Here is a 25888-nt window from a genome sequence, read left to right as displayed (position 1 = left end):
TACTTCACAGACTACAGCCAGTAAAGAACATAAATTTGAGATCCACCTCGTTTCACAGGCTAAATTTTCAACATTGTTTATCACCCACGCGGTGCGCTGACTCGGGCCTTGTCGTGGGGAAACCACTTAAAAAACAATTACCTGGCCCGACGCAGCGCCCCAGTACGTGGCTTAGGGTCTCCCCACTGCCGAGGCGGCTGCGGCTGCGGCTGCTGCAGATGCTGTCAATTAGAAGTTAATTAAATATCAGTCTTAAAGCATTTAGCGCCAAACACTAAATTCAGTATTCAGAACAAAATGCACGATGAAACCACCTGACCTAGCTACTACACAACGGCCACCGCATCCTATTCACGTTCGGACCTCTAAAACTTGGAAAGACTTAAGAGCCTTTATCCATAACACCCTTGAACACACCAACTACACGTTAAGATCAACCTCGGAAGGAGGAATAGTCCAGGTACAAACTGTCGCTGACCACGGAGCTCTCACCACTAAACTCAACGAACAAAACATCAACTACTTCACCCACCCTTTCACCAAAACAACTCACAAGTACTTTGTTATTAGAGGGTTGCCAGTTGATATGTCCCCTGAGGAGGTACTGGAAGGTATCAGGGAACTGTCATACAAACCGCTCTCTGTACACCAAATCACCAAAACCAAAGAACACAACCCACAGGAAGACCGAACATCCGTACCTCGCAGGGAGAAATTGCCACTCTTCAAGGTTACGTATGATGATTTCCCTTACAACCAAGGCATACGTGACATTAAAAACCTATGTAACATCCCCATAACAATAGTAGACTCTAAACAACACACTCAACCTCAGGAACACATAGTACAGTGTTTTAATTGCCAGGCCTTCAATCACTCCCACAAATATTGCTTCATGGATACAAAATGCGTAAAATGCGCAGGGCCGCATAAATCCTACAATTGTATGGCAAAACTCCCTGAAGAACTCAAGTGCGCAAACTGTAATGGTAAGCACGTAGCATCATACCGTCAATGCCCTGTATATCTTAAACAGCTAGCAAAAAGACAGAGAAATAGCCAAGCAACTACACAGAAAACACCAGCTCAAAACAACCAGCAACTACCCATCACCCAGCTGTCATTACCCCCCAATCAGCAACCATCAACCAGCAGCACACCAACAACAACAACCACCATCACCTGCACTAACAGATTCCAAGTACTGTCCGAAATGACGGACGACACAAATCCCATAAATCTTAACTGTGAGCAGCAATTCCCACCCCTATCAGCTGCGTCCAGCTGCAACCAAACTCACGCCCCGATGCAACAACAGCAACAACCATCCAGCCCTCCCCAACACCTAAATCTACGAGACGTACCTCTCCGCTGTTCTCAGACACATTAAGCAACAAAAATCAACCCACTACCAAACACACAGCTCCACAAACATCTACCAACCCATTCACTCCACCACCACATTTCAACAACCCCACGACCCCCTCAGAGAAACAGCGATCCACCACCTCCACAACAACACACGCACCCACAAACCCATTTACACCAGTGTCACGACCAGAAACCTCTATAACATCCTCGAAAAACATGTATACACTGCCCTTCATTAAAGCACCAATTGACCAGGCACTACCACAAATATTACTCACTAACTTACAACAAACACTTTCAGAAATAACAAACCAGTTCATAAATACACTCAACAAACTTAATAAACTGTTCACAGACATAGCCACCGCTGTCACAGAAATATGGGTAGGAACAAATTAAGCATTACAACCTGGAACGCTAATGGCATTAACGACCCCGCTAAACGAACAGAACTCTTACAGTACATTACAGACAACGATATTGATATCATACTCCTCCAAGAGACTAAATTAAATCCCCAAAAAAGATTTAGTCTCCCCAAATACAACATATACAGAACTGACCGAGACACAAATGGTGGAGGAACACTTGTGGCTATTAAACGTAATATCTCCCATTCTCACATATACCTTCCAGCTACACAATCTCTTGAAGTTACAGCTATCCAGATTGATGACAACAACAACACCACTACAACAATTATTTCTGCATACTTGCCACCTAAAAAATGCCTTATTCCACAAGACCTGGACCTACTTCTCTCTTACCCACAAGTAATCATCGCAGGCAACCTCAACTCTAAGCACACAGACTGGAATAGTAAGAAAATAAACAGAAATGGAAACATCTTACAGAACCACAACCTGAACAACAACTACTTCGTTACCGCCCCCCTCGAACCCACATTCTACTACACACGAAATAACACATTACACGCCGAGACAAATGACATCGCACTAATACAAAACATTCCACACAATTACACCATAAACACCATGCCAGCACTCAGATCCGACCATCGCCCTGTACTTATGCAACTTGGTGGACATGTACAACACAGACATGAACCAAAATACATAAATGCTGCGCTAATTAACTGGGATGAATACAACCACCAACTTGAGTCCCTGTACGAAGTTAATGCCTTCCCAGAACCAAGCACTACTCAACAGATCGACACAGCTATTAATACCTTCACAAACATCATATTAACAGCTGCCAGGGCCAGCACTGTACACCAACAACCTAAACCATACACACTACCTAATCACATCATTCAACTTATCCAAGACAAAAATAAAACCTGCTCTAAATATCAATGTACTAAATCCCTCCAAGATAAAATAGAATTTAATCGCCTCCATTCCAAAAGTTAACGAGAAATTATAAATTACCGGAACCAACAATGGAACACTAAATTAAATACAATAAATGCTAAAAATAACAACCCTAATAATCTATGGCGACTTGCAAAAGTATTCACTAAAACAGAAAGAGATATACCCCCACTAAACATCCCTAATGGCAACACAGCCACCTCTAATAAAGATAAAGCTCGAACTCTTGCAACCACCCTTAAAGAACACTTCAAACCTAACGATTATCTCATTAATCCACAACACGATAACCACGTTAAAATAACCACGGAAACTTTCCTACAAACACCTACACACTCACCAATTCCCCCATTTAAACCTACTGAAATTAAAAACACCCTTAAAAACCTCCCAAATAACAAAGCTCCAGGGGACGATCTTGTCCCCAACCCCTTACTTAAACACCTAAATTCTAACATGATTAATCTCCTCACTCTAATATTTAATAGTATGATTAAACTAGAATACTTTCCACAGCAGTGGAAAATTGCAAAAATTATCTGCTTCCCTAAACCCGGCAAAAACCCAAGACTTCCTGAGAATTATAGACCGATCAGCCTTCTCAGCATGATCTCAAAAATATTTGAGAGACTGCTGTATCTCAGGATAGTCAACACAATAAATAATAATTTAATTAACGAGCAACACGGCTTCCGCCAAGGACACTCAACTACACACCAACTCCTCAGAGTAACAGAATACATCACTCATGGCTTCCAACACAAACAAAGCACCACTGCAATCTTCCTTGACTATAAACAAGCCTTCGACCGTGTTCATCACCCAAGCCTAATATATAAACTAATCAAGCTAAATATCCACCCTACTTACATTAAGATAATAAATCAGTACCTGAAAAACCATAAATTCTATACATCAGTCAATGGAGTAAAATCTTACCTAGTAGACATACACGCGGGCGTAGCCCAAGGTAGTATACTCGGTCCTATTTTATTTCTCGTTTATATTAATGATATGCCCATCACAAACAACACTATAACTGCTATTTACGCTGACGACACTGCCATCCTAGCAAAGAGCCGCAAACCACAAATCACAATCCATAATGTACAGGAACACCTAACATTACTAGAACCATGACTCATTAAGTGGAAAATAGCAGTCAACCTAAATAAAACAAGGGCCGTGCTCTTCACCAGACGTCGCATACGGCCGCCACAACAACTTAATCTACATAATGAACCCGTACAATGGACAACAACACACACTTACATAGGGGTCACACTCAACACCAAATTGACATTAACACCTCACATTGAGAACACGATACAAAAGGCCAAAGGCATAACTCTCACACTATACCCACTCATACACAAAAACAGTACCCTCTCCCAGAAAAACGTAGTAATCATACTCGGTCCTATTTTATTTCTCGTTTATATTAATGATATGCCCATCACAAACAACACTATAACTGCTATTTACGCTGACGACACTGCCACTAAACACTAAACACTAAACTACTCTAAAACACACATTACTCTTAAAACCAATGTTTTTCCTCAGCTCTTACGATATGCAACCAACAACACAGGCAACAAACCTTCATTAGGCCCATCCTAACGTATGCTATCCCTGCAATTAGCACCATTTCAATCAGTAACCTTAAGAAGCTACAAGCAATACAAAACTGGCTTCTTCGATTAGCAGCCAAATACAAAACATTCCGCACCACAGATATACACAACAGAACAAAAGTGCCCTACCTACTAGACTACGCTGTAAATATCACTAAAAACTTCTATTACCAAACACAAAATCACACCAACCCACTCATCAGACAACTGGGTAATTATGAACCTGACCTAGATGATAAGTATAAAAGATGCCCTAAATACATACTTGTTGTAAAAAACATTCTGAGTAACAGATAAAACCAAAAATCACTACACAAGACTCACACAAATATCTATACTACTCTAAAACACACATTACTCTTAAAACCAATGTTTTTCCTCAGCTCTTACGATATGCAACCAACAACACAGGCAACAAACAACATCTTTAGCAGGAACCCGCACCAAAGGCGCTCTAACAGTAATGCTGCTTAAAATCAACATCTGCATACACTCGTTAAATATTAAACAAAATTAGTTTAATAAATGAGTAGTCACTGCGTACAATAACAGATAAATGCCCGTTACCAAACACAGGTAACCTTGGGCGTGGTGGTTCTGGAATGGGTGACCATACAGGTACCACCACATATCTGCAACAACTAAGTAACTGTGTCAGCCATACAGATTGTGAATAAACTAGTGAGTGCCATTTAAATTCATTCAATTATTACCTCATCAAATAAATTAAATTCATTAAATAACAGTTAAGCAACATCGGGCGTGGTCACCCAAGGGATGGATGACCAATGCCTGCATATCATTATTTAATAATTAATCACTTCTTTAACAACAACATCAACAAACCACTAAATCAATCTTTAACTATACATTCTTCATTAAATAATTATTTCCACACAACAGCTGGGTGAGGAGCATTAAATTGCACCGGTACCTGCAAATCTAACCAAACTCCTCCTCTCGGCGGGGGGAGGGGGCTTAAATTTGATGATGGCGTAAAAAGAAATACGGCGTGATTATACATTTAAAATCATTTATCTGACTACACACTAAGAAACTATCAGACACTAAAGAGACTGTCAGACTGACGAATGGCACGGCAAGCGGGTGAATCATGCCTCAGTGTCCATGACCTTAGAAAAAAATATACACCTACTATCTTTCCTCACAGCACAGGCAAAGTCTCCACTACCTGCTGTGGAGCTATACAAATTGGTTGGCTGGGACGAACGACATTTTATGCGTATTTCTGCAAAATTTGTGTTTATGATTAAAGAAAATAAACAAAAGAATTAGCTGATAAGACAAGAGGACTTGTAGAAATTGCTTTTTTTAAATAATTCCTATAATTCCTAGTTTCATCCGGCTAAAATTGAATCAAAATGTAATAGTTTCTTCACAAAGTGGGGAGGGAGGGAACTGCCCCCTCGCCCCCCCCCCCCTGATCGCCGCTGCTGTAGATACATGACCACACTGCACAATCTACTTGCTGGGTGTCTTGTAATACAAAATTAAATATATTAATACACAATCACCCGGGCAACTGGAGTGGGAAATTGATGATGATGATGATGATGATGATGATGATGATGATGATGATGATGATGATGATGATGATGATGATGATGATCATGATGATGACACAATCATTAGCAATCAGAAATTGAAATTGTTGAATTTGAAGTCTTCAGTAATATTAAACCCATAAGCCATGAATGAATTTGGACATATAATTATAGATACTGAAGTTTGTACAACTGTTTCCATGACATGATATTAAACACTTACCATCACAAAATTACAGAATTCATTATTTGGAAACTGAACACATTTTACTGAGTATGATATGCTTACAAATTGCAAATAGAGGAAGAGAGACCGTAACACATATTTCCTGGACTCTAATGAGAGAATGTTTCTGAAATACACCATTTTCAGTGAAACCTCCATTGGTGGAAATGGAGGCTTAACCAAAACTGTTGGATCTCTTACAGATGTCAATGTAAGCATGGGCTATCAGTGGGATCTTGCATGGGAACTTGTCATTTTCCATATTAAGAGTAGAATAAACTGCGGTTAGAATTTCACAATCATTTCTACAATTTCCTGCACAGTGTAAGGATCTAATTAAAGAATCAGGCAACTCCAGCAACTCTGCTATCGATAAGTTGTTCCATTTCGTGAAGTAGAAGCGCACTTGGAAGGTGGATAGGATCTTTAAATATTAGCTATTGTAATAATAATGTTAGTGTTTTTTCGCCTTAATAACCAATTTTTGACAGTTTTCAGAGATGCTGAGTTGCCATAACTTTGTCCTGCAGAAATTCTTTTACATGTCAGTAAATCTACTGACACAAGGCTGACGTATTTTAGCATCTTCAAATACCACCCGACAGAGCCAGGATTGAATCTGATAAACTGGGGTCAGAAGGCCACTGCCACAACCATCTCAGCCACTCAGCCCAGCATTAGGTATTGTTATCTTTTCCAAATTCTCCTCTCCCTCTTTTATGACCAATGTAGTTAACACACATCATTTACACAGTTAGCCTAACCTCTCTATCTAGAACAGTGATAGACACCGTGTGTATGCTATAGAATTGGTTCTACGAGGAAATATATTCCAGAGCTCAAGGCAAGTGCATAGAAGACACAATGAAATTCTTCACTATGGAAAGAATTTTTTCTATTATTGAGATTCCAGGTTGAACCAAAAATTCTGTACTTCCTGGAAGACAGGGAACAAATGTGTTGCCGGCAATGGAAGTTTATTACTAAGAAAGGATACAGTCTGCAGGCCAGAAAGGAAGAATGAGAGAGGGAGAATACCAGCTTGTGAGTTATGCAGTAAGTAGAAGTTTCAGTAAGATGTGGCTCCTATCACTGTTTAGACAGGGTTTTAAATGACTCAGTCACCTCACCAATATTCCATGACATGTAAACTAAACAATAACAACATTAGCACCAATGTTTTCCCCAGAAATGTTTGTCAGCCGGGTGGCAAGAATGAGTAGCTGGGCAGGGAATACTATGTAAAACTTCAATATGAAAAGAAATTTAAATTCGTTCCCCTCAGGGCATTAACAGTAATATCAGACAGGTAAACATTAACTGCAAAATTGAACTATTTTAATGTTATTATCACGAACGAGATATAACAGAGTATTTTGAACTTCTTTTTTTTTTTTTTTTGCTAGTTGCTTTACGTCGCACCGACACAGATAGGTCTTATGGTGACGGTGGGACAGAGAAGGGCTAGGAGTTGGAAGGAATCCGCCATGGCCTTAATTTAGGTACAGCCCCAGCATTTTCCTGGTGTGAAAATGGGAAACCACGGAAAACCATTTTCAGGGCTGTCAACAGTGGGGTTCGAACCTACTATCTCCCGAATACCGGATACTGGCCGCACTTAAGCGACTGCAGCTATCGAGCTCGGTATTTTGAACTTCTAGTGTTCTGTTGTTCCTTTCAAATCATGTAACAGTGGATTTAGGCCTACCACTCAGTTGCTGTGGACACATGGACTGCCATACGGGTTTGTGACGTCATGTAGAATAGAGGGCTCACATGTGATTCCACGCTAATCCAGACCCCTGCTCACGACTACGTAGTGGTCAAGCTAAATATGTGATCTCCGATGTAACTGATGCAATTATGCTAATAATAATGATTTATCATTTAAATGAACAGTTTTACAGTATTTAAATGTGAATTTGGGGCACCCAATGACTCAAATATGTACCTATTAATATAATGTAATTAGCACATATCTAGGTTATATTAGCCGGGCGGTCTCTAAAAACGGCTGGGCAATGCACCCATGAGAAAGGTCCTAGGGAGAACACTGAGCACATATATACCAATTAGTGAAACAACAATTACAATCCATAGGCTGAAGAGAATAAGAAATTACCTCAATAGTTCTTCATAATAACAACTCTTCACAATGAACAACATCCACTCAGGAAGGGAAGATTTCTTTCTAAGGGACATATATCACTGTCAGCACAGAAGAGTGATGACTCATTAAAAGTTCAATCCATTTCACTAATGAATTTCATTTTTCAACATGATGATGAGACTGTGAAAAGTTCCATAAGGGCAGAATGGACATAACAGTATTATCAAAATCAATACTAGCAATTTAATGAAAATGAAGGTGGTTTCTTCAACTCCCCAGCAAAAGAAAATTACTTAAAATCAACTTTCTGTGTTATAACTTCTTAACTTTATTTACCACTTAGCAATTAAGGATTTCATGGCCAGTGTTACAAATCATGTCGGTGTTTTCCGGGCTTGTAGGTCATGGTCCAGGACCATGTAATGATCCTAACATTTCACTGAAGACTGCATTCGGCATTATCAATGTGGCAGCAGCAGCATCAGCAGCAGTAGTAGTAGTAGTATTAGTAGTAGTAGTAGTAGTAGTAGTAGTAGTAGTAGCAGCAGCAGCAGCAGCAGTGCAGGTGGTGGGAGCATCAGCAGTCGTAGCAGCTGAAGGACCTGGCTGAGAACCAGACTCATGTCGAGGCATGCCTATATGGAAAAAAAACCCACTAAGAATGGTATAATTTTTTTTCCTCCTCTACTACAGTGAATGCAGGGTACTGATTTTAAAATCTCATTAAATCATTTATTCATTAACATTTATGGTTCTTACAGTCCCCCTATGGTTGTTAAGATAGGAAAAACAGGAATAAAATTACACTGAGCACATTGTCCACCTAAATTTGTTAAGCACTTGAATAACAATAACATTAACTGTATTGAGAGATGTTATATAACTGTTTTTGCTTCATTCATGTTTGGTTGAAATTAATGAAGAAAATCTTAATGTAATTGCAAATCTGATATTCACTGACTCCAAAAGAGTGCTGAGAGGAAGTTGGATGAAAATTAGAAATGGTACATTGAATTGTTGGAATGGACCAAATGACGATTTCAGGAACCCAATAAACAGACTGGCGATTCACAGTTTTCCATTATAAATTATGCATGCAAAAGGTTTCCATGAGCCCTCTATAGGCTCTATGTGCATCTTATGCAGTAAACAGTGTGAACAATATCATTTCAGCAATTGCACAACAAGGAGAGTCAAGCCATTGATGGATTATAACAAGGAATAAAATTTGCACATATGTGCACTACTCTGTTAATATTAAATGTTAGGAATTTTGGCCACACTCTGTCTCTAAGAGATGTACAAATTCCAACTTACAGGTAAGGCAAGACTAGGTATGACAGGCATTAGGGTAAATTTCATTATGAGAAGCGAGGTTCCCCCTCATCTGCCACTGATGAATTTATCATAATTACCTCTGGAGAGCAATTTGAAATGAATCGCAGGAAAATTTGATAGGTCACAGTACTGTGAACATTAATTATGATAATAATAACAACAACAATTACTTACTTCTTTCCGGAACAGCATCTTTATACAGCACCCTTGATAGCGGTCCTGGATAGCTGGAGGGGCGAAAGTGCCTCGAACACACAAAACGGTTCTTCAGCTACGTCGAAGGAAGCTGCCGCAACCTTTCGACCCCCACAACGTCCAACCACTCTCTGCAAATATCAAGTCTAGCAACAGGGAAACAATGAAATAAGATTCCCTGTTGCTGGACCTCTTTGCTATCTGTGCAAATGCCACAGATCTGACACTTTACGTGCATGGTCTGAGACATGAAATGAAATAAAAGAAATTAATTAAGGGGTCTGTCATCAGTTTATATTTTTACTGCTAATTTCAATACCCTCAAAACAATAGTGGCTTATCAGGAATAATATAACATTACATCAACTGAATTTTAAGGTTTCTGTTTCAAGTAGGCTTATACAACTATCTTATCAACCACCATGCAAAAAGCTAATAAAAAAGGTGACAGATTTTAAAAATTATTTTTTGGGAACAGAAGCAGCTATCAATCATCAGTTTAATAACTTACTTAACCTCCTGCGGCCTAGTATCCATTTAATAGGATTTTGTTTAAAAATAGAATGGAATATCCTGCAAAAAAGTATTCAAACAATAAAATAAAATAAATAGAAAATTTAGGCCTAGGCAATTGTGTTTTAATTTTTCGGAAATTCATTTGCCTTGGTGTGCTATGTTTTCATATTGTAGCCTCAGGAGGTTAATAAAATAAGAAAAATCAGGATTATTACCTCAAATATCTTGTACTTCTTCAAACAGGAAAACAAATATGAACAAAGATAACAAAGAAGAATAAAAGATAAAGATAAATAAAAAGCACTGGTGTCTTACAAGTATCACAAATAGGGTCGTCCCGCGTGGCCCAAGTTACGTTGAGTTGCAATTGAGTTGCGTCATTCAAGCAGGATGGGAATTTATCAAACTCAAATCGACCAATAGCAATCGGGAGATGTTTCTACCAATAGGAGCTCCTGTATTTGTCACGTGGGGTTCGATGAGGTGATGTACAACAGCATGCCCAGTGGTCGTAGGGTAAAGTACTCAGTCTGAGCAGGGCCCTCAGAAGCATAGGATCTGTGCGAGTTACAAACCCCTGATTTCCATGAATTCTGGCCAGAGTGGCAGCAGCATTATCATATCATTGAGTGTGACACATCATGACATCCAATCTGTCACTTTCTAATTTTTCAAGTATAGTGGAATCAAAATCAGCAGCTGTTTTCCCTTTTAAAGGGAAGAATCCTAAAAATAATTCTTTCACTTCAACATTTCCATAGTTGATTTTTACACATCTAACCTCTTCGGACATCTGGTCAATATGAAATATATATGGTGTACTGTCAACAATTACTTTACAGATTTTATGTTCATGATAAGCTTCTCTTTCACATGATGTGCCAAATTACTAATAAACTCATTCTGAATTTCAGGTGAAAGATAGGAGACGGTTCAACCCAGAAAATAAACTAAATAATAGGAGACAGATGATTAAGTTTATATTTACTTTGTTTTAATTTCAAGAATCATCTTCCCTATTGCTACGAAATGCTAGATTATGTATTGCAAGAAACAAAGTGATGTCTAGCAATCTGAACAAGATGTCCCTCCATTTTTTTCTTCTCCTTTTCATCAAAGTAATAAATTCTGTCAGGCAACCACAGTCCTACTGACACAGTTTTCAATATTTCTAGACCATGTAGGTGTCCTTCAGGTGCTTCATGATTCTGCACTGTTGGGTTCGGTTTCCACCACTTTCCAAACTCAGTCACAAACTTCAACACTAATGGCTAACAATGAACAGCAGAAACAATATATAAATTCTCACTGATGGGTGAGTAAACCATCCATGACTGTAAAATTTTTTTCACTGTCTGGCATCACTTTATAAAACCAGTCGTTTGAAAGTTGGTGCACATTTCCCTTTTCATTTTGTCTTAATCCAACACTAAAAGAACCATCTTTGTTCAGGAAAAAAGCACTTCCATTTTTGATCATTTCAACACAAATTTTATTTGAAACTGGTATGTTTCAGAAATAAACATCTCTTAAAATTTTCAAATTTGTCACTGTAATGTAATTTATTTCAAGTACAGTTTCATAATAAGAATTACTTTCAGCTTTCCCTTCTTCTCCAAATTTTGCCAAGCTACTTTCTTGTTATTCTGTTTCCAATGCTTCTTTTTCCAATTCCATTTCTTCTTTCGTTGCATCATATTCTACCATGCCCACTTCTTGTTCTTCTGGAAGATAGGTGATACTTATATTCCCAGCATCAACTGGAGTTTTATGCATATCTTTTGATGATCTCTGGACATATTGAAAATGGATCTGGCAAACCATTTCAGTGATTTAGTTTGTGCCTCTTTTGCTTTCCTTTACTGGCATTCACTTGACCGTTTTGATGCATGCACTCCATGAGGCATGATATCCCTGCATCATGAAAAAAGACAAAGCACTTTAAAAAAAAAAAAACCAATAAGATAGTAATGTACTATGTAAAAATGACAATCTGGTTGCAGATGTAACAGTAATTATCAGAACACGCATGAACCAAAGAAATGGCATGTTAAAAAAGGAAGTTATCTAACTCGCCACCTACTTCCTGCCAATATTCAGGCAGGTTATTCTACTTGGGACACAGCAGTAATCACATCTATAGAAGATAAGCAGCAGCAGAAGAGACTAAGCACATCACAACAAACAATAGTCAAAGTAATGTTATTATTGATCAATTTTATGGGCTTCTGAGGTTGTAGGCCTTCGCATCTAGTTTTCTTCTAACTCTGTGATATTAGGGCATGCAATGTAAAGGGACTCCTCCTTTCATGACTCCCTCTTGTCTCATTTTTCATGCACTCATTACTTTATGACTTCTTTCTCATTTTGATAATCATCTTCACAATTTCCCTTGACAATATGGGCTGATGATGATGCAGTTCTTTATCTTCAGACGATCACAACAAAAACCACCAACATAGCCAGTTAACACAATTGAATAATATTTCCACATTAGCGATGCTCGGTGTTGATATGGACTAAGTAACAAAAGTCTAAATTTATTAATTCTGTTATTATAGATGCTATGGTAAAACTATACAGGACATGAATGACCAGAAATTGTATTCTCTATAACTTTTGTTTTCTCCCATATGTCCAACCCCCTCATCCACGTCATGGGAGATGGGCAACATTATGAAGTAGGGGGTTGCCTTACAGAGTGATGTACAGTGGGGACCTGTGTGCCCCAGGACTGCTAAAGTAGCTGTGAAGGGGCTACAGGAACCCTGAAAAGTAATCACTAATGGGACCTCTGGTGAAGGCCTCAACAGCAGGTGAGGCAGAGAAAGAGACATTCAGAACAGCAAAGTTGGCAGACGAGGCAACCCTCCTCTCTTGGGGTTAAATAAATAGGGGAAACTACTGTCTTGTGGTGAAGAGGGATATTCAAAGGCTAAGGGAGACAACCCCTACAAAAAATACCAGGGTTGAAGGCTTTAAATGACAACCCCACCACCAAGATCAGGTTGCTGTTGCCTAATAACTTGCAGAATCATAAATATAGCATTATAAATGAAACACAACAGGATGGATAATAAGTCGACAACTTTTGGCATGAAACAGAAAATGAGAATTGGTTTCTGGAATGTTAGAACCTCAAGAGAGAGTAGCAGATTGAAGCAATTTGCCAAAGTGATGGAGGAATACAGGCTTGACATTCTTGGGTTAAGTGAAGTACGGTGGCCAGACTTTGGGGAAATACAGACTCTTAACAGCACATTTCTTTATTCTGCATAAATGGGGAAAAATGATGAACACAGAGAGGAAATAGGATTGTTATTGAATAAAAATTGCTAAGAGGAGCTCAGAGAGACTGATGACAGCTTGATTCAGAACCCGTGTTCGTAATGTGACCATTATTCAGTGTTATGCTCCCACAGATATGTCCAAGATAAAAAATAAAAAAGAAGAATTTTACAGCCAGTTAAATGAGAGTACTAAGAGAGTGGGGAAGAGGGATATTATTATTGTTCTAAAATTGATTCTAACAATGAGGATCTGGAACAAATTATAGGAGTGCATAGAGTTGGTGACTCGAATGAAAATGGGGAACTCTTGATTTCTGTGCTGATCCTGATCTGGTAGTAGGTGGTACTCTATTTCCACATAAAACGTGCCATAAGATTATATGGGTATTGCCAGATCATGCTGGAGAAAACCAGATAGACCACATTACTATAAGTAGAAGGTTCAGAAGATTGCTGACTGATGTGAGAAACAAAAGAGTGGTAGATATTGGAAATTATCACCATCTGGTAGTTGCAGAGTTTAAAATGAAAACTGCAGCAAGTGGAAGGAAATTAGAAAAGTGAAATAAGAAATTTGATGTAGGTAAATTGCAAGATGAAGACAAAAATAAAAAAATTCAAGACCAAATTAAGTTATTGCTTTGAAGCTCTTGCTATTAAACCAAAACCTGCTGTTGATCTTGAACTTGAACCTGAGATTGATGTTGAATCAGCATGGAAGAAAGTTAAAGACATCTTACTTAGAAGTCAGTGATAAAGTACTTGGATTCCACATTCATTTAGGAAGGAATGGTTGTCTGATAGTACTTGGGGAAAAATAGAGGCCAGGAAGCAAGTTTCGGCCAGTGTTAATATGATTAAAACAAGACAGCAGAAAGCAGCAGCTCAAAAGGAACATGCAGAAGCTGATAAGAGTGTGAAGAAAAGTGTAAAGAAAGATCGTATACAGCGGGCAGGCGAGCAAGCACAAAGGGCAGAAGAGGCATCGGTGAGAGGAGATGCTAAGGAACTACATAGCATCAGAAAGAAACTGTCAGAGAGAGGTTTCATCAGGAAAAAGCTTGTTGAAAACAAGAGATGTGAATTACTGATCATCCAGAAAGAACTGTTAGAACGATGGAACATTTCATGAAGTTACCCAATACAGATATAGAGCAGATTGGTAACCAAGATATGGATTCTGTTAATAGTGACCCACAAATAAATTTACAACCTCAACCTGTTCAGAAATAGAGAAAACCTTGAAACAGACAAGAAGCCAGGTATGGAGAATATCGTGCCAGAAATACTTAAAGTACATGTTGAGACAGCAGCAAAATTGCTGCAATCCCTGCTGGAAAGGATCTGGTACGAAGGGAAGCTTCCAGCCGAATGGAAGAAAGGTCTAATTATTAAGATATCAAAGAAAAGGGATATTGCAAAGTATGGTAACAGGAGGGAAATTACATTGTTGTCGGTACCCACCAAGGTGCTTTCAAGTATCATTTTACAAAGGTTAAAGGGCGTTGTTGCTCTCCCATAAGTCCAACCACTCATCCACATTGTGGCAGATACACAACAGCATAAAGTAAGAGATTGCCTGGTGGAGTGTTGTACAGTGGGGACTTTGTGCACTCTGTAACCACTTCGGTAACTGTGAAGGCCCAGCAAAAACCCCTAAAAAGTGGCAGCTAGCAGGGCACTGATGAAGATGCTGCTGCCTTGTAGTAGGTGGGGTTGGCTCCCCAAAGGCTAAGGGAAGAAAAACCTGACTAAAAATAACCCGTCCCGTTTTGTAAAAACTCAAGTTGCAAAACTTTCAACAAAAGAAAGCTGGATTGATTAATGGAGATGAACATGGCATGGAAAAGGACAATGATGATAGACAAATCATGAAGGAAAGAAAATAAATATAAAGCCTAATTCGGATTTATATATTGGAACCTGGAATGTTAGAACTCTCTATCATCCAGGAGCCCTGAAGGTGCTGTTGAACCAAACAATGGAACTGAACCAGGGTATCAGAGCTCTACAAGAAGTAAGGTGGACCGGAAGTGGATTTCTAGAAAAGCGAGAAGCTAAAACTGTATATTCTATAGCTGTAGTGAGAAGAAGCATGAGCTCAGCACAGGATTTGTAGTACAACACCAGCTAAAGCACTTTGTAATGGGGTTTACACCTATTAGTCCAAGAATATGAATCCTTAGGAAAAAGGGGAAATTCTTTAATTACAGTACCCTATAATCAATGCCCATGCACCAACAGAGGAATCTGAGGAAGAATTGTTCTATGAATTTACGGAAAGAGCACATGATGGCTAACCAGGCTATGACATTAAAATAGTTACTAGTGACCTAAATGCTCAGGTGGGAAGGGAACAGATATAAATAAACCAACAATTGCACCCTACAGAAAACATACCATACATAAGCAATGATAATAGCACGAGACTTACATATGGTTGTGGGCTCCTCATTGTTCCCACACAAACACATACATAAAGGAACATGGACATCACCAGATGGAAATATAGTTAACCAGATTGATCATATGATGATAGATGCAAGGCACAAGTGAGATCTCTTGGATGTGAGCAGCCTCAGAGGCCCAAATATAGTTTCAGACCACTTCTTGGTAGGGGCACAAGTAAGGGCTAGGATTTCCAATGCATTCAAAGCCACTCTACCCAACACACCTAAACCCAATATAACAGCTCTAGAATCATCTCAAATTAAAAAGCAGTACCGGGAAAGGATAACGCAGATCCTGGAAAATGCTGAAGACTGGAACAGCATCGAATACTAGTGGAAAATGATTTAAAATGCTGTAGTGATATCAGCAAGTGAAATGCTGGGAATCGAAGAAGGATATACAAGATCTCCATGGTTTGATACTGAGTGTGAAATAGAAACAGAAGAGAAGAACAAGGTATACAGAAGGACGATACAATCAAATTGTACATGAAGAATAATGGCAGGATTAAAAAGAAGATCCATCAAAGAAGAAAGAGAGAGTGGATGAAGGCAAATATCAAAGAAATGGAGCTTCTGAGGAATCGGAACATGATGAGGAAATTCTATGGAGAGGTAAATGCTGCACGGAAACCCTTCTCTGGCAAAAGTAGCCTGATAAAGGTTGAAACAGGAAAAATTGTAAGTGGGAGTGTTCCATCCTAGCCGTGGCTAGTCATGCCTAGTTGCTCGCTACCACTTTAGGACAGATGGCAGCACCTTTCAGTGTATGCATCTCACAACACAAGAAATCAGACGAAGTGAGAGCGTTTCGCACGACCAGGGATCAAAAACAAACAATAGAACAACAAATAAAATAGAGACACTTACCATAGAGATCCCAAGGAAAAGGTCGTCGCAGAGTGTGAAAGCAAGGGCACACGAGGCCAAGCAGAACAATTAAAACTTAATTTTAAATTATCCTTGGCTGAAATAATAAAATTCTCAAATTTGGTTGAGAAAGAAACTTTAATTAAATTAAATAGATTTTTTTTTTTAAATTCTGACCATGTTTAACACTACAAATTAAATCAATTCAAATATAAACAATTAATCAGAATTAAATTAAGGGGAAAGAAAATGCATTAAAACCAATCTCACAATGTTGGAGTCTTCAATTAGGATATGAACCCTGAAAACATTTCTAAGGCACTAACTCGGCTTGTACGTAGGGTTTGGAATCGGTAATGAAACCCAAACGGCACGCAATCATCAAATAATCCAGGAGAAGGAAAACAATTATAATCCAATTAACAGCCACAAAGAAATAATACAGGCTCAATATTGTTACCACAAGAGCCTCAGAAAACCAGACTTAAAATCACAAGACCGGAGGAAAAATCCAACCGCACCATGGAAAATCTCATCCCAATCGGCGAATGTCAAATGTCATAATAATAAGATGTCACTCAAATGTCAGACTCAGTAGAGCACATGCCCCCAAACTGTTTACATTCTGTTACATAGCAACTGGTCACGTGTCACCCACATACCAACAAGATGGCTACTCAAGCAAACCGAGCAGTCCATTAGAAAAGTTTTCACTTTGTTACCTTTTATTCTCAAAATGGTGGTTGCAAAATCTACAAGATAATAACCATGATTGCAATAAGTTAAACAATATCAATTTAAACCACCGAATAGAGATTTATACCATTAACGTATTCGAAAACAATTATTGTTAGGAGCTCCTACAGCATAGATTCATTTAACTTTACCTTATGAACCTTTTAAATTATCTCACCATGAAGGTCAAATGAAAGTACATATTTATAGTTTCATTGAAACCCCAATATTAAATCAAACATCACATTGACATGAATAAGACCTGTTTTTCAAATATTCCGCCAGTTCAGAATTACACAAACATTGAAACAATAATTTCACACACGGTTATTACGCCAAAACAGTTTCTATTTTTCCTATATAGTATGCATTAGTAGATCTCGCTGATCAGGTTAGTGCCGCAGACAAGAAGATTCAAATATACTCACAAGGTCGGAGAATACCAAATAGTAAAGAAAAAACAAACCAAACTTCAGGCCTAATCGCCCAGGTGGGCGATTATTCACCCAGGATCCAGTCTTACAATCATCTTCACAGCTCCCAAATGGGTACGTTTATCACTTAATATTCAACCAGATCGTTGACTAGCAAGCTGCTTTCTTGAGATGAAACATAATCAGACAACTGAATTACTCAGTCATTGTCGTCCAAACAACACACGATCGCGGAGCAAGTTTGACTTTCCGTACCGAGGGAGCAGCACACTCTAGCGATCAGGAAGCCTAGTACAATGCCAGCCCGCTAGGAGGTGCACAATTACCAATCAGAGGATAACGAAAAGCATATAATGATGGTCCAGCCCACTTAATAGGCCATAAATCATATGATGGCATAATCTGAGCTGCAAAATACTTTATGACTTGCATCTAGTTATTTAAAATCCATTATATGCATTTTGAAGGTCCCAACCGGAGGTGGTACGGACAGACTGTGAATGAGAGACTGGCACGCCTGGGTACCTCTAAGCGAGATGAGGAGGGACGATATGAGTATTATCGAGTGCATCTGCCCACAGTGGCCAATATTCTGTATTTAATGTGTTTTATAAAAGTGTCGTAAGGTGTCATCATCATCATCATCATCATCATCATCATCATCATCATCAATAATGTCCCACTCCAGTCACCCGGGTGTGGTTAACAAGCCTCCTCCACTCTTTCTGTCTTTCCACTTTTCCTGCTCCATTACTTCCGTCACATCCAATCCAGCTTCTGTAATGTCCTTCCAAATCTGATCCATCCATCTTCTTCTCGGTCTTCCAACTGGTCTCTTTCCCTTAATTTCTCTTTACAATTCCCTTCTTGTTACCCGTTCCTTTTCCATACTTTTTACATGTCCGAACCATCTCAGTCTTGCTTTCTGTGTGTTCTGTACTAATGGTTCTATATTTAGCCCTCCTCCGATTTTAATATTTTGAATTCTATCTCTTCTGGTCTTTTTAACCGATGTTCTTAAAAATTTCATTTCTACTGCTTGGATCTTACTATCTTGTCTCTTATTAGTTACCAGCGTTTCTAGTCCGTATGTTACAATTGGTATGAAATACTGTTTATATAATGTTAATTTTGTTCTCTTTGGTACTTTGTCATCCCATAAAAGCTCTCTGACATGATGATAAAATGTTGTACCTTTACTAAGTCTGTTATTAATTTCAGGGTTGATTTCATTACTTCCATTAATAATGCTACCCAGATATGTAAACTGTTCTACATTCTCTAACCGTTCTCCGTCTATGTTCACTTGGCTTCTCTTTTTCTCTTTTCCACAGTGCATGACTACAGTTTTCTTTTTACTAATTACCAACTAAGCCTAATGTCATACGGAGTAATAAATGTTATTTAATCAAGTGAATGAAGTATGTTCACAACGTGGTCCTCCAGTGCGGATCATCTACACCATGAGGACCATGTGCAAGCAGCGTGGCATGTAATAACGATGTCTAGCTTCAACAGTCATCATGGAAATACTTGGAAGTCCACTTTAATGACATCATCTGGCAGTGCTGGGTTCGATGTTCCAGCACCAGATGTAAACAAAAGCTGAGAAGGCAGGTCAGTACTATTCATTTTAAGGCTCTCTTTATCTTTGTGTTACCCCCTCAATCATGGAATCTTCAACGAGGTAAATTTGCTTAAGCAGAGGTCACGGTTTAAGGCGCAACATACTTCCTTGGAAACCTTTGTTGAGAATTTCATTGCTCAACAATATTCAAACTAGCATGAAACTGCGCGTGCCGAATTTAAAACCAAATACTACAAAGTAAAGGGGGAAATGAGTAAAATAATAGTGAACCTTGAAGAGCCATCACACCACACGGTAGATTCAGGGAGAACCCAGGTCAGCAGCATCACGAGTTTAAAGTTGCCATTCCACATTTTGATGGAAAATACGAAACTGGCTCTCATTCACAGACAGTTTTCAAGTTATGACCCATAACAACAATAATCTGCCAGGTGTCCAGAAATTTCACTACTTAGCATCTGTACTCAAGGGCCCAGCCATCCAATTAATTCAAAATCTACCCATCACAGAGGCAAATTATGAGGTAGCATAGTAAATGCTGAAGGACAGAACGAAAAAATAATAGCAGCTACACACGTTAAGGCACTCTCAACTTTAAAATCAGTCTCTAATGAAACAGCTTCAGAACTGTTACGGTACTCTAACACTTTCAATAGTCATTTGAATGCACTCAAGGCCCTAGAACTTAACCTCCCACTGCATGATGTTATATTGACTCAACTGTATGCTCAAGGACTTGATGCTTGTACTAGATGAGACTGGGAATTATCACACTCAGACACTTAGGTTCCATCACTTGATGACTTGCTGTCATTTGTTGAGCACAAACAGCAAGCTCTAGAGAACTTCCTTATCTCACAGCACACTGCACCATCGCACAGACAACAAGCTGATAGGAATAAGCCTACACCTCAAGAAGATAATCAAGCACGCTACATTTACACCATTACCAGTCACATCATGTGTCCCTACTGTCATGGCAATCACCCGATATTTAAATGTGAAGGGTTTGCAGCTCTCAGTGTGGAAGACAGACAAAGGATTATTAAGGAAATGCATTTATGTTTTAACCGTTTGCTTACAGAGCATTCTGCCAAACAATGCAAATCATATGGCAGTAAATTATGCAGTAGGAAACATCACATCTCATTACATAATCCATCAGGTAGAGAGGGAGGGACAGCCCATCAAACTACATCCAACTCCTCTCACACATGCTGCAATAAAAGAGACCCTGTAAGTGTTCTGCTGTCCACTTCCATAGTCAAGGTGTTAGCTTCTAGGGGACAAATGCATGTCTGCCGGGCACTTCTTGACAGTGGCAGCCAGGTTAATCTTTGCACTGAAAGTCTAGCCCAGCGATAAGGTCTTAAGAAATTGAGAAACACCATACCAAACAGCGGCATAAATGATTCTATATCTCAGTCAAAGTACAGTGTTCAGTTACAGTTGCAATCCACTGTCAGTAACTTTACTGTTAGTATGTCTTGCTCTTTCTCTCCGCATATCACAGGTAACATGCCCAGTAGTTATATTCAGCATGACCATTGGAACTTGCCCACTGACTTGAAGCTCTCTGACCCAAAGTTCTTCCAGCCATGTGACACTGAACTGTTAATAGGCGCAGAACATTTCTTTTCATTACTGAAACCTGGTCACAGAACATGACCAGCAGATTATCCTATTCTTCAAGACACTGAACTAGGATGGATTATTGCTCGACATTACCATCATGTGGAAGAGAAATATCTTACTCTAACCACATGTTTCTTGAAGTCAGAGGACAGATTAGACACCCAGCTACAGCAGTTCTGGAAAATAGAAGAGCTTATGTCCCCAGTTATGACAAGGGAAGAGAAAGCCACTGAAAGGCACTTTACAGAGAATAAACTAGGGATGCTGCAGGTAGATTTATAGTTTGCTTACCCTTCAAGCAGAAACCTGAGGTTCTGGGAAACTCCTTCAATCATGCCATGTTAACCACCCCCCCCATTTGGCACTACAGCCCTTGAAGGACCTTGGCTTACCAAGCGACCGCTGCTCAGCCCAAAGGCCTGCAGATTGTGAGATGTCATGTGGTCAGCACGACGATTCCTCTCGGCCGTTATTCTTGGCTTTCGAGACCGGGGTTACTATCTCACCATCAGATAGATCCTCAATTCTAATCACGTAGGCTGAGTGGACCTTCAACCAGCCCTCAGGTCCAGGTAAAAATCCCTGCCCTGGCCGGGAATCGAACCCAGGGCCTCCGGGTAAGAGTCAGGCACACTACCCCTACACCACGGGGCCGGCCCCATGCCATGTTAAGACTAACTCAACTAGAACAGTGTCTCAGTAGGCAGCCCTCACTTAGGCATGAGTACTGTAACTTTCTTCACGAGTATGAGGCTTTGGGGCACATGGATAAGGTGGTTATATCTGCTCAGTCAAGGAATGAAGGTGGAAGCTATTGTCTACCCCATCATTCAGTTTTTAAGCTTAGTAGCTCAACAACTAAAACTAGGGTTGTATTTGATGCATCTGCTAAAACTTCCAACAATATTTCGTCGAATGATACATAAGGGGAAGTCAAATGAAAACGAAGCACCCGTCATAATACACATTACATGTGAAAGGTGGCAACACTGTTGTTAGGTATCGATACTGTCATTGCTGTGGTAGGAGCACTGCATGGTGCGAACTCACAGGAGCATGCAGTTGTTGGGTTATGTCTTTGTTGGTGTGTGGTCTCATCTAGTGTGTTCGTCCAGCTGTAGAAATGGAGGCAAGCAGTGAAGTATGGTTCGTTTTCTGGTGGTTGAGGGTGCTGAAGTATGTGAAACTCATCGTTGGATGTCTGCTGTGTATGGCGAACACTGCATGTCCATGACGAGTGTGCATGAGTAGCGTAGGAGTTGACGAGAAGGGCGCACTTTACTGCAAGATGATGCGTGCCCAGGACAGGCCCATCGAGCCATTACTTGTGATGTGATATGGCGGATTGATGGCCTTATCCGGAAAAACTGACAAATCACAGAGGAAGAAATTTGTGTTCAGGTCGGCATTAGCCATGGCTCCATGCATTGTCGGTTTCATTCGGACGAGGAAGTGCAAGAGAGGGTGCGGTTGTGGGTCCGTCAGTGACCTATCTCTTTCTGTCTGTTAGGTCATCAGCCCAGAGGCTGGTTGGGTCCTTGAATAGCACCACCAAAGACTATGCAGTTATAGGAAAACCACAAAAACCAATGGCAGTACCAAAATGAGGCATACTAGGCAAGATGAGGAGTGAGGTAGTTTGCCATTGCTTTCCTCATTGGGCCAGAGAGTTCTATTGCAGCACAACTAATCCTATGAACAATACCTTTCATAACACTCAGACACACTGGTTATGCTCTAATAACATTACTTAGCACCACACATATTCCAGCAGCTTCCATATTGTCACAGCCATGGCTGAGGCTGGGACTTGGGTGGAAGCTACACTTTGCTCTGGCCTGTGCCATGAGATGGACGCAAAAGAACTGTATCCATCAAGAAATGACAGCAGGCAGAACCTCTTTCTACAAAACTAGAATTAATCGTCTCGTCTCCCAACGGGATAGCTGTATTAACGCTTTTGGTAATTACTTCTGAATAAAACCATTCCATAGTCATGTAGAGGATGTATGGTTTTCATTTGACTTCCCCTTATATCAATGGTTGGAACGACAATACAAGAGGATCTTTACTCTCTTATTCTAAGATTTATAACAAATACCTTTGCCTTCACTGCAGATATTGCTAAAATGTATTGGCAAGTCATGATTCATGCAGATGATAGGAAACTTCAGCGGATTATCTGGAGGGAACCTCTCAGGGACCCACCCTGCCACTAAGAATTGACTACTGTAACATATGGTACAGCAGCACCCTTCCTAGCTACCAGAAGCCTGCAGCAACTTGCTGCAGATGAAGAAATGATGTTCCCAAGAGAAGCACAAGTTGTTTGCAGAGATTTTTATGTCAATTATCTAGTGAGTGACTGTGATGATATCCAGGATGCTCTTCAATTGCAGTTTGAAGTTATTAATTTACTAGAGAGTGGAGGATTTCACCTCAGAAAATGGTGTGCAAACCATCCAGCATTATTGGAAGTAGTTTCTTTTGGAAGAGGGAAGAAAAACCCAGCTCCCATCAAGTCTTGATGAAGGCACTAGTGTGAATTCTTTAGGCCTATTATGGCATCCAGTAATGGATAATTTTTTTTCATTTGTGGCAACCTGTATTCAGACAGTCCTTATCGTGCCGATACTCATGTAACTAGATGAAAAATCTTATCTGTCATTGCATTAATATTTGACCCACTTGGGTTAGTCAGTCCATTGGTAATTTCTAACAAGATTTTTATGCAAAAACTTTGGCTAGTCTGTCTGAACTGCATGACAGGCTCCCATCTCAACTAGTCAGAGAATGGGAAGAACACTTTCAGCCACAGGCAGTAAGAGAATTTTATACTGAGTTGTTATTCACGTGTAAGGGACACCCTGTTGATGTACAAATTCATGGTTTTTCTGATGCTTCAGAATGAGCTTATGGAGCTTGTCTTTATGTATGGTCTGTTGACATATTATTAATTTTATAAGTCCAGAATAGGACCGGTGAAGAAACTGACACTACCAAGACTTGAACTGTGTGGAGCTCTACTACTTGCCTTACTAATCCATAAGACCCTTCCAATTCCGTCTCTCCCAATCAGCAAGCTATACCTGTGGACGGACTCCACCACCATCTTAGCTTGGAGCACATATCCTCCTACATGCTGGAAAACATTTGTGGCCAGCAGAGTCTCTTCATTTCAAGAATATTCTCACAAGGCAGAATGTAGACACATTCCTACAAGTTGCAATCCAGTAGGTTTAATATCCTGAGGTGTTGCTCCAGGATAACTACAAGGTATGGACCTATGGTGGCATGGTCCATCTTGGTTAACTGAGCCCTCTGAATAATGGCCAGACACAATCTTGTCCCACGCAGAAGAGGAACTACCTGAGTCACGAAGTAGACTTCCTGTAGTCATGTTGATAGGTATCAATTTGGATGAATTTATGCTGAAATACTCGTCACTGTCCTGACTGACTCGAATTACTGCATTTTCTTGGTGAATCATTAACAACAGTGCCAATCCTCAAGACAAGAGTTCAGGGATATTAACTGCACAAGAGCTGCAGATGGCCTTGCACTCCTGTATCAAGATTGCACAACAAGTTTGTTATGCTCAAGAGATAGTCAATCTCAACGAAGAGTAAAATTGCAGATTTACATCCTTTCTTACATGATAGGGTAGGAGGAAGGCATGTAAATTCAAATCTACCTTATGATACTAAGCACCAGTTTATCCATCCTCCCCAGTATGGTCTCCCAAACCTTGTGATTGGTTTTGCATGCAGGGCATAACTAGTAATTGCATCTTTATGAGAAAGATTTTGGACTCCCAGGGCAGTTGTGCGATGAATCATCCATAAATGTCTAACCTGTTTTAGATTCAAGGCGTCAACAGCTGAACAGCTGATGTGACAGCTCCCTGTGATCAGAGTGCAAGAGAGTTGCTCATTTCTTAATGTAGGAGTTGATTATGCTGGTCCCGTCTTCGTCAATAGGGGAAATATAAGTAAACAGACAATGAAGAGTTACATCACATTGTTCATCTGTCTGACTACCAAGGCTCTTCACCTAGACATGGTGAGTGACCTCTCCACTGATGCTTTTGCGGCAGCCTTGAGGAGATTCATAGTTCGACGTGAAAAATGCTCCATGATCTACAGTGATAATGGCACCAACTTCATTGGAGCCAACAGCAGGATGTGGGATCTGCAAAAACTATTCCTTTCAACCAGTTTCTGTGAAGAGTTAAGGAGTTCATTGGCAATGGAAGGCATCACATGGCACACGTCCCAGCATACCACACTTCGGCAGACTTTGGGAAGCAGTTGTCAAGTCCATGGAATACCATTTGAGAAGAGTTACAGGTAATGCGCTACTGACATATGAGGAGCTGTGTACCTTGCCTGCACAGATAGAAGCATGTCTTAATTCTCACCCCTTAGCTGCCTTATCCAATGACCATAATTATTTATCACCTGCTCACTTCCTAATTGGTTCCCCCTCCCTACAACCATTCCTGAGCCTAACATTACTGATCTGCCCATCAACAGATTGTCTCAGTGGCAGCGTATCCAGGCAAAGCAGAAGAAGTTATGGAAGGGGTGGT

The sequence above is a fragment of the Anabrus simplex genome, chromosome 2 (assembly GCF_040414725.1).
Source record: "Anabrus simplex isolate iqAnaSimp1 chromosome 2, ASM4041472v1, whole genome shotgun sequence".
NCBI lineage: Eukaryota > Metazoa > Arthropoda > Insecta > Orthoptera > Tettigoniidae > Anabrus > Anabrus simplex.
Note: the sequence above shows the minus strand (reverse complement) of the source record.